Source organism: Acinonyx jubatus, chromosome C1 (genome assembly GCF_027475565.1).
Source record: "Acinonyx jubatus isolate Ajub_Pintada_27869175 chromosome C1, VMU_Ajub_asm_v1.0, whole genome shotgun sequence".
Lineage (NCBI taxonomy): Eukaryota > Metazoa > Chordata > Mammalia > Carnivora > Felidae > Acinonyx > Acinonyx jubatus.
The window spans coordinates 132,662,048-132,678,454 of NC_069381.1; the positions used below are offsets into that span (position 1 = coordinate 132,662,048).

Below are 16,407 nucleotides of genomic sequence, written 5' to 3' on the forward strand. Positions count from 1 at the left end.
ACCAACCGTCTAAAACATAGAAACATTAATTATTTTATGATAAGATACTCGGTTGCTTACATTTTAGCAACCGTCACCTTTCAAAGATCTCTTCTGAGGACACGGAAGGCACGGATCAGGAAAACAAGAAATGACTCGCGGTGAGCCACGGAAATGAAACCTGGAAAAAAAGGAAAACGGTTCGACTGAGGGCTCCTGCTCGTCGTCACGCCGAGGGACAAAGCCCTCGGAGATGCTTTTCAAAAAGGACCCACGACTCGCCCGACACCACCTCTCCGGTTTGTCACGGCTGGCCCTCCTTGCCCTCTAAACGGTCACTGGGAGGAGGGCGAAGGACGCCCCGCTTCACGCGAGGCCCCACCAAGACTCTCGGTTCCTCTGCGACAGCGAAGCCCTGGGCACCTGCGCCCTTCCGCAGGGAGCTCCAGACACCCCTTTGCCACATTGCGAGTTTCCTCAGGCAGCAGATGTCTTGGAGCTGCTGTGCAGGTCTCCAGCTCTACCGAGCCACCTGTACAACATATTTAATGCACCGGCAATGCTTTTGATGCCGCTTGGGAAAGATTTCTTTCTTTCTTTCTTTCTTTCTTTCTTTTAATTTAATTTTTCTCTCAGCCCCTGCACGATCGGTGGCACTATTGTATGAAATTCGGCCCCCTGTTGCAAAGTTTTGTACTCCGAAACAGAAGGGAGAAGCCTCTCCCCCCAAACGATTCAGGAAAAGGCTGTCGCCTTCTAGAGCATTGACAGTTATGCTTCGTTCCTTAAAAATCGAATGGTTCCGAAAGGCAGTTTTGCTGAACCACCCCACAGCAAAGTTAAGCAGCTAAGTGTTGAACTGCTGACCTTCTGCAGCACTCCGACACTACCAAACTTTAAACTGCGGGTGCAATCCTCTTAGAACATTATCTGGAACACATTCTGACTTTTTCGGCTGCTAAAGTGATACTTACAGTACCATTGTGTCTGTTTAGTTTAAAAATGAGGTTGATAACGATAATGCTTTTCCATAAGATGATCTTCTACTTTTTAATGACACCCGTAGTTTCCCCTACATAAATGACTAAATCCTTACAGAATCTCGGTCTTGATTAGCACTCCTGCTAGTAAAATTTCACATACTAAATCAGCACCAGCTGTAGCAAGAAAGAAGGAAAAAGGCAAGTGTAAATGTTCCATATGCCCCACCAAATTGGCATCTGTGTCAGTAACCCTTTTTTTTTAAGCTATTGTATACATACATTCTCTTAAGTGTTTTGTTCACAGAATACTGCTAACAAAATTCCTCTGTTGGCATCTCAAGGAAAGAGCCTGTCCTTGATATCATTCAACTGCACAAAACACAATTTCTCTTTCTCCCCTTGTGGTCACAGACACACCTGAACGTTCTATTTATGTAAGTTGCTTCAAGTTAGCGAACCTTTATTTTGACATCTGTTCTCTGTAATGTGACACTGCAGTGCTCTTACAAAGCTGTTTTACAGCTGGAGTTAAATGGATAGCAACGCCAAATAGTGTCAGAGAAACAATAGAATTATTTCGGTCGACCTGAAAGGTATCTCGGAGAGCAGGCTCAAAACAAATAACCTGGAATGTGGTGGAGATAGGAAGCATTTGTGATCACTCTCATCTCGTCATCCATATTTTCTTCAAATTACGAGGTGCCTCTACATAGATAGGTGATATAGCTATACCAGAAATAGTCCGAATGACGTATGTAAAGCACGGTGTTATACTGCTTTAGGTGGTTTCCAATAGTTTACCCATCAAGACCTTATTAACTGTCTGAAACCCATTAAATACAGTTCTTCGGGGACATATTCAAACCATCCCTAGGAATCCTACAATAGCCATCAGAAAGCTACAAACACAGAGGAGCATACTAATTAAATGGTTTACATAGAAGGAATAGTGGTCGGATATGTCCCAGAGAGCTATCTGGGAAAAAAATGTATTCTCTTCTCTCTTTGGAACATGGTTATGTTGGTGAAGGCCAGCCGACACGAAAAAGAGAACTGACCACTCTTTCTTTGTGACAGTTTTGATTCCTGCTCATTCATGTGTTCTCACACATGTCGAAAACCTTATGTTGTTCTTGTTTACTTGGAGGTCTGCCTCTCCTGATCTGACTCTAAGCTCCTCAAGAGTTGAGATAATATCTGTGTGGTCCTGTATCTATCTTACCAGAGTATCAGAATTTAGTAGATATGCAGGAAAGGTTTACCCACATCAAAATGGCTAAGAAGAACTAACAGTTTTTGTTAAACCTAAACAAACTAGTTGGGAAGCAACTTACCAACTCAGATCAAATGACCCAACTAAATGAGGACAAGGAAAAATGGATGAAAATGTCCCTTACTTTTCTGAAGTTTCCTACTACATAAATATCTTTCATCATGTGTTATCATAGTGCTCTTGAGATTTAGTCAAAGTTATACTTGATTACCATTTTATATCTAAGGGTGAACACCAGGAGATATTTTGGATACAAGTTTGAGAATCACTTTGACCTTAAGATCTAGTTTACCTAAATTCTTTTCTTTCCTTTGTTTAAGTTTATGTATTTATTTTGAGACAGACAGAGACAGCATGAGTTGGGGAGGGGCAGAGAGAGAGGGAGAGAGAGAGACTCCCAAGCAGACTCTGCGCTGCCAGCAAGGAGCCTGACGTGGGGCTCAAACCCACAAACCGTGAGCTCATGACCTGAGCCGAAACCAAGAGTCAGACACTTAACCGACTGAGCCACCCAGCAGCCTCTACGTAAAGTCGTAATGAGTAATTTAGAGAAGGTCATGTGGGAAAATCCACAATTGTAGTATATCTTGCAAAGTGCTTTTTTAAATTCATTCTCTTAAAAATACGTAGCTTCTCTTATAAGACAATGGCCTCTCTCCCCAGTACTGTAAGTGATCCAACAAAGCTGCTAGCCACCTCTCAGGGAAGCTGTGATACTGAGAAGTTTGGATGAGATGATCCGATGTTTATATACATGAAATCCAACTGCACCTACCAACCCTAGAGAGATCTTGTAGCTGTTATAATGATTATACTGAGCTGATTCTTAAAACATTTGGTCATATTATAGTTGGCAGTAACAGTGGTAAGATTTCTATTTCTACTAACCTATATGCTCCTGAAATGTAAGTACCGTTGTTTTTAATCTCCAGATTCCCACAGTGACGCAGAGTATGTATTTTAAAATGACTGTCGAGTACCTGAACTTATTTTGAACAATTGATTCCTTAACTTGGTTGTCCCCTTGTTTTTAGACCGAAGTTTGTCATTGACATGCTTATTTTCATACAGTCGTATGGATGGTAAAGGAACACGATGATACGGGATTTCCTCAAAGGACAGACAAGTATAAAAATGAACCTGGGGAGTCAATCAATCAAAAAGTCCTTTCCAAGAACACTGTGTATGCAGTCCCATGACACTTCTTCATGTAGCGTCATCAACCCCAAAGAATGAGGACAGTAACTTGAGCAAGCCGAAACAGTGTCAAGCCAGCATTCTGGTCACTCTATGTCTATGTCTGGTTGTTAAGCATTTTGAACATCAGCTTTGGTTTCTGATCTAAGGCAATTTGCGACTACATTGAGAAGACGCCATATCATTATAATCTTAAAATAATGAAGCAATAAGCAGTATGTGAAAAATAGGGTCATTTAGCCAATGTTTATAAGGAGGTTGTGGAAAATGGTCATGTTTAGGAGGCAAAGTTGTGGAGGTGATGACATCTGGAGTTTGTACTTACAGCACTGGTCTTCATATCCCAAGGTGATGTTTGGACTAACATGGTCTATGCATACTGGGAACTGATAGGTACCACTTGTCATTGCCTTTTATAATTTCATAGTCTTTGCTCACCAAAAGCTACCTCGTTCTCTAGAGTTGCACGCCAGGGTGGTTTGTATGTGGTGGTTGCTTCTTAAGAGGCCATAGCCAGGTCACACACTATTTAAAGCACTCCTTTATTTAAGACAACTTTCAAGTGTTTCTTCTCCCTTTGCTATCTATGATTGCCCCATTTCAGTTTGCCATAGAACAGCTGTTTCGATATCCAGCATTTATCCGTTCTCCGCATGCATCCAGCCCAGAGGGATTGTTAAGCAGATCATTGTTTTAATTCTGGCTACATTCCAGGTCCCCATTATTAGTGATCCTGTCTTAACATTTACTGTTCAGTTTGGCTCACAGGTGATGTTGATTAAATTGGAAATGCCATCTGGGGTAGGTTCTCGTCTGGTAGGCACATTCAAGGCTGAGCACACCATTCTCTCGTTTTGGTGTGACGCTTTATGCCGTATCTGATGGCCTTCTGGACATGGTTTCGTGCAACCTGGGTTTGACTCCTAGCTTATCCTTTTGGTAGTTGTGCAAAATTGGGCAATCTACCTCACTATAGGGTTTTGGTTTTCTAATGAATAGAGCAGAGAGAATAATCATTAAGTCGTTTGTTCACTTAGTTCCTTGTTAATTTTGTAACCATTTACTTGGCAACCACTTGGTGTCCGATACTGTGCTAGGTGTAGAGAAATCAGAGATAAAGAAGGAATCAAAGCGGAGGAGAGAAGACACATACCCAGAATGATGGCACGACTACATGTACTGTTTACAAAACGTCTCTTTGCTAACAGTTACAAGCAAAGAGCTCTGCAGCCTGGAAGAGAGAGCAACAAAATGGGCCTAGGAATCATAGGATTTCTCCAGAAGGACATGAGCATTGAACTGCACCCTGAAGATCAAAAGCTCCAAACTTTGCTTTTGTACATCGCATTGGTTAAAATGTCCGTGTCACGATAACATACAATAATTTTATCTCTTCCATTGGGGGAAAATATCAAACGTGTACAAATTACTTATTCATTTCATTAGTTGATTTAAATGAGCAATGAAGACTTTAAAACATGTGCTCCACTCTTGGTGGGAATGCAAATTGATGCAGCCACTCTGGAAAACAGTGTGGAGGTTCCTCAAAAAATTAAAAATAGACCTACCCTATGACCCAGCAGTAGCACTGCTAGGAATTGACCCAAGGGATACAGGAGTGCTGATGCATAGGGGCACTTGTACCCCAATGTTTATAACAGCACTTTCAACAATAGCCAAATTATGGAAACAGCCTAAATGTCCATCAACTGATGAATGGATAAAGAAATTGTGGTTTATATACACAATGGAGTACTATGTGGCAATGAGAAAGAATGAAATATGGCCCTTTGTAGCAACGTGGATGGAACTGGAGAGTGTGATGCTAAGTGAAATAAGCCATACAGAGAAAGACAGATACCATATGTTTTCACTCTTATGTGGATCCTGAGAAACTGAACAGAAACCCATGGGGGAGGGGAAGGGAAAAAAAAAGAGGTTAGAGTGGGAGAGAGCCAAAGGATAAGAGACTCTTAAAAACTGAGAACAAACTGAGGGTTGATGGGGGGTGGGAGGGAGGAGAGGGTGGATGATGGGTATTGAGGAGGGCACCTTTTGGGATGAGTACTGGGTGTTGTATGGAAACCAATTTGACAATAAATTTCATATATTAAAAAAAATTCAAAAATAAAAAAAAAAACCCATGTGCTCCATACCACATTGGATTGTTTTGCGAACCAAATGGCACAATTTGTGAACAAACACCTTTTAAAAGTACTGGAGAAAGCTCTTTCAAACGTGTGGGTGATGTTGCTTGTCTGGCCTATCCCGAGAGGCTATCACAGAAAAATGTGATATATATATATATAATAATAAGAGTGGTAATTGCTAACACTTAATTTGTTCTTACAATGTACTAGACCCCATCCTAAATGTTTTATATATATTTGCTCCTTTAATCCTCACAACAGCCAGCAAGGCAGGTTCTGGAGGTAAGCCAAATAAACTTGTCAGTATGGGACTATTTTTGACCTACAAAAATGACAGTTTCATACGGTTCAACCTGGTATTACACCAGTATTTTAGGGGTAATATATTACATCACTATATTAGATGAAGAAAAGAGGTGCAAATAGGTTAATTTACTCAAGATCACAGTGTTAGTAAAAGATTATTATTTTTCTTATTTTTTATGGACATTGTGAGTTTGTTAGAGTTCTTGGATTACAAGAATAAAAGCCCAAAATGTCTAACTTGACAGAGAAAAATAATTGATTGAAAGGATGTAGAATCACTCATAGAATCAAAGGAAAAGCTGAACAACAGAATATTTCTAGAATCCCATGGTTTCTCATCACCTCAAGGTCTACATCCTCTTTAAAGCCACCATCATTCCTCACCTGGATGAATGCAGGAACCTCCTAACTAGTCCCTGGGTTTCTGCCCTTGACCTTCTTCAGGCGATTTCCAACCTAATAAACAAATAGATGATGTTTGTTTCTTTGTTTGTTTCTTTGTTTTAATGTTTATTCATTTTTGAGAGAGAGAGAGAGAGACAGAGCACAAGCAGGTGAGGGACAGAGAGAGAGAGGGAGACACAGAATCCAAAGCAGGCTCCAGACTCTCAGCTGTCAGCACAGAGCCTGACGCAGGGCTTGAACTCACAAACCACAAGATCAAGACCCGAGCTGAAGTCAGAAGGACTGACTGAGCCACCCAGGTGCCCCCAAATAGATGATATTAAACGTAGATCAAGAAGTGCTACTCTCCTACTTAAACTGTTCAATGGCTCCATTTCACTCCGGATCAAAGCCAACATCTTTTCTCTTGACCATGGAATCCCTATGTGATCTTCCCCCAGCCCCCAGACCACTCTGACCTCACCTCCTACCACCCTCTCTCTCCTTCCCTCTGCTCCACTCACATTCCTTGAAGACCCAGGGCATAATCCCACCTCAGACCTTTGCATCTTTGGGTCTTTCTCCAGATAACCATGTAGCTCATTCCCACACCTCCTTCTGGTTTTTCTCACACCTCACCTTCTCAATGAGATCTTCCTTCCCTCCCCATTTAAAGTTTCCTTTTTATTTAACTTTATTTATTTATTTTGAGAAAGACAAGGCTCAAGTGGGGGAGGAACAGAATAAACAAAATGGTCTCTGTGCTGAGAGCAGTGAGCCCATTGTGGGGCTGGAACACATAAAACATGAGAGATCATGACCTGAGCCAAAGTCAATACTTAACCAACTGAGCCACCCAGGCGCCTCTCCCCCCACCCCCCCCCCCCATTTAAAATTTCAATCCCACGTGGCACCTGGGTGGTACATTTAGTTAAGCGACTGATTCTTGGTTTCAGCTCAGGTCAGTCTCATGGTTCGTGAGATCCAGGCCCACGATGGGCTCCACGCTGACAGCACAGAGCCTGCTTCAGATTCACTCTCTCCCTCTCCCTCCCTCTCTCTCTCTCTGCCCCTTCCCCGTTCGTGCTCTCTCAAAATAAATAAGTAAACATTCAAAATTTCAACTCCGCCCCATAGAGAAGCATCCCATTCTCCTGCTTTCCTTAATTTTTTCTCTGTAGTACTTATTATTGTTTCACATATTATACATTTGCTGACTTACATTTATTATTGATCTTAAGTAAAATACTAGGGCAGGGACATTTTACACAGTAGATAGCACCTAAATAAATACTCGTTGAATAAATGAATGACTAAACCATGGAAAAGTAACACAAACAAAGAAACAAATAGAACAAAACTACACAAAAGTAGAGTGTTGCAGAGCCAGGATGTTCCCACTACTCTCCATGAAATTGTGTTCAAAATAATAATTCTTAGAAGAAAGTATGATGGGCATAGCTTAGGTCCCATGCTCATCCACTGGCCAGAATAGGGCAAGACACAATGAGTCTCTAAAAAAAATAGCAGATAAAGGCATTATACTTCTAATACCATAAGAAGGAGGAATGGATTCTAGGTAAGCAAAAATCAATAGATATAGCACCCACTGCACATGCTGACCTTCTTGATTGGCTTATCTACTTTTTATTGTATTTTCTAGGCAATCAATATATCATCTAGTATTCTTCAAAAACAGACTTCCATGAAAATTTGATTTAAAATCAGACTTCCCAGTGCAAACCATTATTGTCTCCATTTTCTTTGTATTGATTATCTTTCCACAGTTGTGGGTAAACTTTAAAATATACTATACATATATTAGAATACCGGTGTATCTTATAGAAGCGTTTTTGAATTCTTACATTTAGGATTTTTATTTTATCTTAATGAAAATACTGAAATTATCAGCTTCTAGCTGATTATACTGCTTTTGCTGACAACAAGGCAATGTGTGCTAATTGAAAAAAAAAACTGGACACACAGACAAGTATGTAAAGCTACTTAGATCATGCCTTACCCCTTGTTTTCATCCTATCCCACAGGTATAGTGTCTTTTAACATGTGGGATATGTACTTCCAGTATATTCTTCTTTAATTTTTTTAATGTTTTTTTTTTAATTTATTTTTGAGAGAGAGAAAGAGAGAGACAGAGCACGAGCAGGGGAGGGGCAGAGAGAGAGGGAGACACAGAATCCGAAACAGGCTCCAGGCTCTCAGCTGTCAGCACAGAGCCCGACGCAGGGCTCGAACTCATAAACTGTGAGATCATGACCTGAGCCGAAGCTGGACGCTTAACTGACTGAGCCTCCCAAGCACCCCTGTACTTCCTGTATATTCTTATATCCAGCATACAAAATCACTAGATAGAATATTTTATGCACTACTCTGTAAACTGCATATTAGATAAATTAACATAATGCATGTTATTCTACAACTTGCATTCTTCATTTTACATTTTATCATGGACAACTTTTCATGCCACATCGGTCTACTTTATTCAAAGTCCATATAGTGTTCCATCAGATGAATGTATCGTAACTTATTTAACCAAACCTTTAATGATGAATATTGCTGCTACAACCGATGTCACTATATGTAAATGTTCATTTGCATTTTTAGGGTAAAGTCCAAACTGTACAATTACTGAGTGAAAGTATAGATCTACTTTATATTTTGATACGTATTACTAGATTGCACGAGAGAAAATTTATCACAACAAACATTCCCATCAACGACATATGGTAATGTTCACTTCTTAACACTTACCATCATCTAATAAAAGGCATGGAATCTATTAGTTTGTCTGTGAACTCTAGACTTTAGATACCAGAACTTATACAGTTCCATTTTTCACTGGTAATGGGAGGTGAGTCAGACAACTTAGAGTCAAGGGGTTTCAACATTTTCATCAAGACTGGATCCTCCCTGAAGTAGACAGATGGATGCCGAAATATAGTACTTAGAAACACAGTATATGCCAACAATGGAAGTACAGGACACAGACACCTCCAGCCCACATTCTCTGGACTTTGGCAGACAAACATGTTTCCAGTGATCTGAGGCTCTACCTCTGATCCTTCACAATACAGCTACTACAAACTCATTGAGTAGACACATCAGATAAAACATACCTGCCATCCCTGAACTAAGCTGTTGGTTTTGTCACATGGATGGAATTCAGAAGATACAGAATTCTCACCAGATGTATTTCAGAGGATGGGGAAAGTGCATGTGGCATCTGATCGTTGGCTTTAAGTCCATTTTTTTAAAGTGCTCCCCGGGGTGCCAGGGGGGCTCAGCTGGTTAAGTGTCTGACTTTGGCTCAGGTCATGATCTCACGGTTTGTGAGTTTGAGCCCTGCATCAGGCTATCTGCTGTCAGCACAGAGCCTGCTTGAGATCCTCTGTACCCTTCCCCTCTACCCCTCCCCTGCTTGATCTTGTGTGTGCTCTCTCTCTCTCTAAAAAATAAATAAACTTAAAAATAAATAAGTAAATAAAAGTGCTCCCCAATGTTCAATAGTATCAAAGATGTGAACAGGTGGAAGCCTAAAGCTTGGTTTGTGGGTGCACCTAGTGGAAAATAATAAATAAATAAATAGATAAATAAATAGCTGATTCAGAAGGATTCTGGTCAGAATCTTGATGGTGATGGAAACAAACATTACCAGAATAGCAACTACATCCATTTGATTTCATAAAACAATTAGAAATTCTGTAGTTTTTGTCCAGTATATCTTCAATGGTACATATATTTCAATAAATAGATAAAACACAATCTGCTGTCCCAAATTTTTTTAAACGTCCTTGATACTATATTAGTAAGGACATTTAATGCTAGCTGCTGTAACAAACAACCCCCAAATCTCATGGGTTAACACAACAAAATATATTTCTTGTTCTTAAAGACATCTCTGATGTCTCAAAGTCTCAAAGACTCTCTGATGAGAGTTTTCCTGGGTGCCTCTTTCAAGTGGTGACTATCGGACCCAAGCCCTGTGTATCTTGTGACTTCAACGAATGACCTCCATTGTTACTTCCAAAGGAGAAGAAAAATCGTGAAAGATCACAGAGATGGTTTGCTGGGCAGTTCTGGAAGTGCTGTATCTCACTTCCATCCACTTCTGGATGGCCAAGACCTAATCCATGGCCAATCCTGAAAGAAGCTGGAAATGGAGTCTCCTTGTGTGCCAGAGAGAGGAAATGGGATGGGTGAACATCCAGAAGGGCCATCTCTGCCACAAGTACACAACCAGGCTTAGGAGTTTTATTGTTCTTTGTAAATCTAGCAGTAAAACTCACTTACTTAAAAATTTGAAGGGAAGAGGTGTCAGAGTGGCTCAGTTGGTTGTGAACATCTGACTCTTGATTTTGGTTCACTTTATATTCCCAGAGTCGTGGGATCAAGCCCCACGTCAAGCTCTGCACTGAACGTGGAGGCTGCATAAGATTCTCTCTCCCTCCCTCTCTCTCTTTCTCTCTCCCTTTGCTCCTCTCCCCTGCTCACTCTCTCTCTCCCTAAAATAAAATTTTTAAAAAAATTTTGGAAGGAAAATTGTTTTGCTATATTTTACTGAGTTCTTTATGCCATACAATTCTTCATTCTTGGGAATAAAATTGTATTATGAATATGACCGAATTCATAGATTCTTAGATCTGAAAGCTGGAAGTGATCTCGAGAGTTTTCTTAGTTGAATTCACCTCCTCAGGCAGGTGATATTCTCTCCAGAAGTGCTCAACCTTTTTTAACCACCAAGAATACCTTCAGTTATTTCTCTACAAAGGCCTTATGTTTAGAAATAATTTGTCTACCAAATCACATGTATGGGGCGACAGCATTCATTTTTACCATGTGTTACTAATCAGAAATAGATAAAGCTGCAAATCAAAAGTTCTGAGCAGAATGTGGAGACTAGTCTTACACTGAATTAATGTAAAAAGCCAGCCAGATACAAAGAAACCTGAAATTCCAGTGAGCCTTTGCGTTATCTTAGCATTATGGACTAAACCCTGTCCTCTCCCAAAATCATACGTTAAAGCTCTAACACCCATGTGACTGTCTTTAGAGATAAGGCCTTTAAGGAGGTCATTACGGTTAAGTGACGTCCTGAAAGTATGCCCTCATCCAGTAGGATCGGTGTTCTTATCAGAGGAAAAGACACCAGAGGTTCTTTCTGTGTGCACACACAAGAAAGTCCCTGTGATAACAGAGCAAAAAGTTGCTGTCTGCAAGGCAGGAAGAAAGGTTTCACCAGAAACCAACCCTCCTGTCCTCTTGATCTTGGCCTTCAGACCTCCAGAACTGTAAGAAAATACATTTCTATTGTTTAAACCACTCAGTCTGCGGTATTTTGTTATGGCAGCCTGAGCAGAGTAAGACAATTAAAAGTCAAAGTTTTATACATCTTTAAAATATGAAAATAGACCTCAAATGTTTACTCTGTCATAGTCCATTGTGACTAGGAACAACTGAATTATCCTCCTTTGGTAAAGAGCTTTACTTCTGAAGGATGGTGTCATCTTAAGTCTCATTTTTGCTAGATGCGACTCTGTATATTGTGAGCCATATATCAGAAAGTCCTGGCTGGAGTAAGAATGCACCCCACAGACATGGAATTAAATAAGACTTGGTGTTTGTTTATTTGCTTGTTCTTTAATATAATGTCCCACCTTCCGGAGATGCAGGTTCTAGCTGTGATATTCTCCCTAGCAATCTTCACATACAAGCATACATGCACGTTAAAGGATATTGAAAGTGTCAACCCAACTTATTATTTTTAGATTAGTGCAGAGGATAAAGATAAGGGAATCATGGCAATTAAATAAAACATTTCAATCTGCCACCGACAGATCATTTTCCCATCCCTCTTCAAGGCAAGCATCAGTACACACAGGTGAAGGAAAAGTTATGAGGCAGAATGCCAGGGTCATTTTTTTGCAAAAATTCCAAGCCCTGTTTTGCAAAGAGGCACCCGTCAAAGGCATTTGCCATTGGGTCCTCTCTCCCTCCCCCTGCCCACATGACTCTCGTATTGTACTTCTTGAGTCTGCTTCTCTGACCAACACAGCCTTAAAGAATGTGAAGACTGTTAGAAAGCAGGATTTAGCATCCCCATTTTAATAATAAATACAAACACACACTTACCCAGTACGGTTTACGCCTGCCTGCAACCAAAACAGCTGAACAGATTGTGATGAAATTCAGAGACTGACAGTCTGACAAAAAAATCCCTTTTTGTCTAAAATCTGGCTTCCATAGGTTTTTGCAAATCTAAATATTTGATTTTGCACTGGAAAAGGAGCCAGTCTTATGTACAATTTATAAAATAAATGTGTAGATACATGTTTAAAAATCTCCAAATTTTGTCAACACATACTGTCCAACTTTAAAGACTTTTTCTCCCCCATTTTTTTCCCTATGACTTGGGTGTATTTTCCTCCTGCCTTTTAAGGCTTTAACTATATGTATCTAATAAGAACTCTTTTGCAAACCAGTGTTTCAATAGTGATTTACCAGTAGATTCAGTGTCAAGTTGCCCTTTCCACAGCAGGGACTTTTAAGCCTTGCTGTATTATACTTGCAAGACACTCAGGAGCTGGAGTTGGGACATATAATATTTTCTTTGAAGTTTGCCTTTCATGACACACGGGGATGCAAACAGGCTTCAGTTACTCAACAGTCAAATAATTCCACCACACAGCGACCAGGGCCATATATTGTACCAAATTTTCTAATTATGTCTTTGTGATACTTGCTACATGAGGTCAGGCAAAGGCAGACTAGAATCAATACAAAACTCCTTGTCTACACAGGACGTGTAGGCTTTGAGAAATTTCATTTACCGCTTCAAAATTCCTTTGGGAAGTCATAATTGCAATAAAAATAACTTGATGAAAACCTTAAAGATATTTCTGATCAATTAACGTATGTTAAAGGTACTTATTGTACCAGAGATTTTGTTTTTGTTTTTTTTTTCAGGATATATTTTTTAAATATGAAATTTATTGTCAAATTGGTTTCCATAAAACACCCAGTGCTCATCCCAACAGGTGCCCTACTCAATAACCATCACCCACCCTTCCCTCCCTCCCACCCCCCATCAACCCTCAGTTTGTTCTCAGTTTTTAAGAGTCTCTTATGCTTTGGCTTTCTCCCTCTCTAACTTTTTTTTTCCTTCCCCTCCCCCATGGGTTTCTGTTCAGTTTCTCAGGATCCACATAAGAGTGAACACATATAGTATCTGTCTTTCTCTGTATGACTTATTTCATTTAGCATCACACTCTCCAGTTCCATCCACGTTGCTACAAAGGGCCATATTTCATTCTTTCTCATTGCCACATAGTGCTCCATTAAGTATATAAACCACAATTTCTTTATCCATTTATCAGTTGATGGATATTTAGGCTCTTTCCATAATTTGGCTATTGTTGAAAGTGCTGCTATAAACATTGGGGTACAAGTGCCCCTATGCATCAGCACTCCTGTATCCCTTGGGTCAATTCCTAGCAGTGCTACTGCTGGGTCATAGGGTAGGTCTATTTTTAATTTTTTGAGGAACCTCCACACTGTTTTCCAGAGTGGCTGCACCAGTTTGCATGCCCACCAACAGTGCAAAAGGGTTCCCGTTTCTCCCATTCTCTTCAGCATCTACGGTCTCCTGATTTGTTCTTTTTAGCCACTCTGACTGGCGTGAGGTGATACCTCAGTGTGGTTTTGATTTGTATTTCCCTGATGAGGAGCGACGTTGAGCATCTTTTCATGTGCCTGTTGGCCATCTGGATGTCTTCTTTAGAGAAGTGCCTATTCATGTTTTCTGCCCATTTCTTCACTGGATTATTTGTTTTTCGGTGTGGACTTTGGTGAGTTCTTTATAGATTTTGGATACTAGCCCTTTGGCTGATATGTCATTTGCAAATATCTTTTCCCATTCTGATGGTTGCCTTTTAGTTTCGTTGATTGTTTCCTTTGCAGTGCAGAAGCTGTTTATCTTCATGAGGTCCCAATAGTTCATTTTTGCTTTTAATTCCCTTGCCTTTGGAGATGTGTCAAGTAAGAAATTGCAGCGGCGGAGGTCAGAGAGGTTTTTTACTGCTTTCTCCTCTAGGGTTTTAATGGTTTCCTGTCTCACATTCAGGTCCTTTATCCATTTTGAGTTTATTTTTGTGAATGGTGTAAGAAAGTGGTCTAGTGTCATTCTTCTGCATGTTGCTGTCCAGTTCTCCCAGCACCATTTGTTAAAGAGACTGTCTTTTCCAGTGGATATTCTTTCCTGCTTTGTCAAAGATTAGTTGGCCATACTTTTGTGGGTCCAATTCTGGAGTCTCTATTCTATTCCATTGGTCTGTGTGTCTGTTTTTGTGCCAATACCATGCTGTCTTGATGATGACAGCTTTGTAGTAGAGGCTAAAGTCTGGGATTGTGATGCCTCCCACTTTGGTCTTCTTCAATATTACTTTGGCTATCCGGGGTCTTTTGTGGTTCCATACAAATTTTAGGATTGCTTGTTCTAGCTTCGAGAAGAATGCTGGTGCAATTTTGATTGGGATTGCATTGAACATGTAGATAGCTTTGGGTAGTATTGACATATTAACAATATTTATTCTTCCAATCCATGAGCATGGAATGTTTTCCCATTTCTTTATATCTTCTTCAGTTTCCTTCATAAGCTCTCTATAGTTTTTTAGCATACAGATCTTTTACATCTTTGGTTAGGTTTATTCCTAGGTATTTTATGTTTCTGGGTGCAATTGTGAATGGGATCAGTTTCTTTATTTGTCTTTCTGTTGCTTCATTATTAGTGTATAAGAATGCAACTGATTTCTGTACATTGATTTTGTATCCTGCGACTTTGCTGAATTCATGTATCAGTTCTAGCAGACTTTTGGTGGAGTCTTTCCGGTTTTCCATGTAGAGTGTCATGTCATCTGCAAGGAGTGAAAGCTTGACTTCATCTTTGCCAATTTTGATGCCTTTGATTTCCTTTTGTTGTCTGATTGCTGATGCTAGAACTTCCAACACTACGTTAAACAACAGCAGTGAGAGTGGACATCCCTGCCGTGTTCCTGATCTCAGGGGGAAAACTCTCAGTTTTTCCCCATTGAGGATGATATTAGCTGTGGGCTTTTCATAAATGGCTTTTGTGATGTTTAAGTATGTTCCTTCTATCCCGACTTTCTCGAGGGTTTTTGTTAAGAAATGTTGCTGAATTTTGTCAAATGCCTTTTCTGCATCGATTGACAGGATCATATGGTTCTTATCTTTTCTTTTATTAATGTGATGTATCACGTTGATTGATTTGCGAATGTTGAACCAGCCCTGCATCCCAGGAATGGATCCCACTTGATCATGGTGAATAATTCTTTTTATATGCTGTTGAATTCGATTTGCTAGTATCTTATTGAGAATTTTTGCATCCATATTCATCAGGGATATTGGCCTGTAGTTCTCTTTTTTTGCTGGGTCTGTCTGGTTTAGGAATCAAAGTAGCTGGCTTCATAAAATGAGTCTGGAAGTTTTCCTTCCCTTTCTATTTTTTTGGAACAGCTTGAGAAGAATAGGTATTATCTCTGCTTTAAATGTCTGGGAGAATTCCCCAGGGAAGCCATCTGGTCCTGGACTCTTTATTTGTTGGGAGATTTTTGATAACTGATTCAATTTTTTTGCTGGTTATGTGTCTGTTCAAGTTTTCTATTTCTTCCTGTTTGAGTTTTGGAAGTGTGTGAGTGCTTAGGAATTTGTCCATTTCTTCCAGGTTGTCCAGTTTGTTGGCATATAATTTTTCATAGTATTCCCTGATAATGCTTGTATTTCTGAGGGATTGGTTGTAATAACTCCATTTTCCTTCATGATTTTATCTATTTGGGTCATCTCCCTTTTCTTTTTGAGAAGCTTGGCTACAGGTTTATCAGTTTTGTTTAATTTTTCATAAAACCAACTCTTGGCTTCACTGATCTGCTCTACAGTTTTTTCAGATTCTATATTGTTTATTGCTGCTCTGATCTTTATTATTTTTCGTCTGCTGGGCTTGGGGTGTCTTGCTGTTCTGCTTCTATTTCCTTGGGTGTGCTGTTAGATTTTGTATTGGGGATTTTTCTTGTGTCTTGAGATAGGCCTGGATTGCAATGTATTTTCC

General features: G+C 39.9%; 1 long non-coding RNA gene across 3 annotated transcripts in view; it reads right to left on the reverse strand.

The window, feature by feature from the left end:
* The window catches only part of LOC128314022 (uncharacterized), a 64,694-nt gene that overhangs the window by 24,471 nt on the left and 23,816 nt on the right, over positions 1–16,407 (reverse strand). For all 3 annotated transcript variants that reach the window (XR_008295321.1, XR_008295322.1, XR_008295320.1), the window contains exon 3: positions 61–160. This is a non-coding gene — a long non-coding RNA (uncharacterized LOC128314022). The remainder of the gene's footprint in view (positions 1–60; positions 161–16,407) is intronic.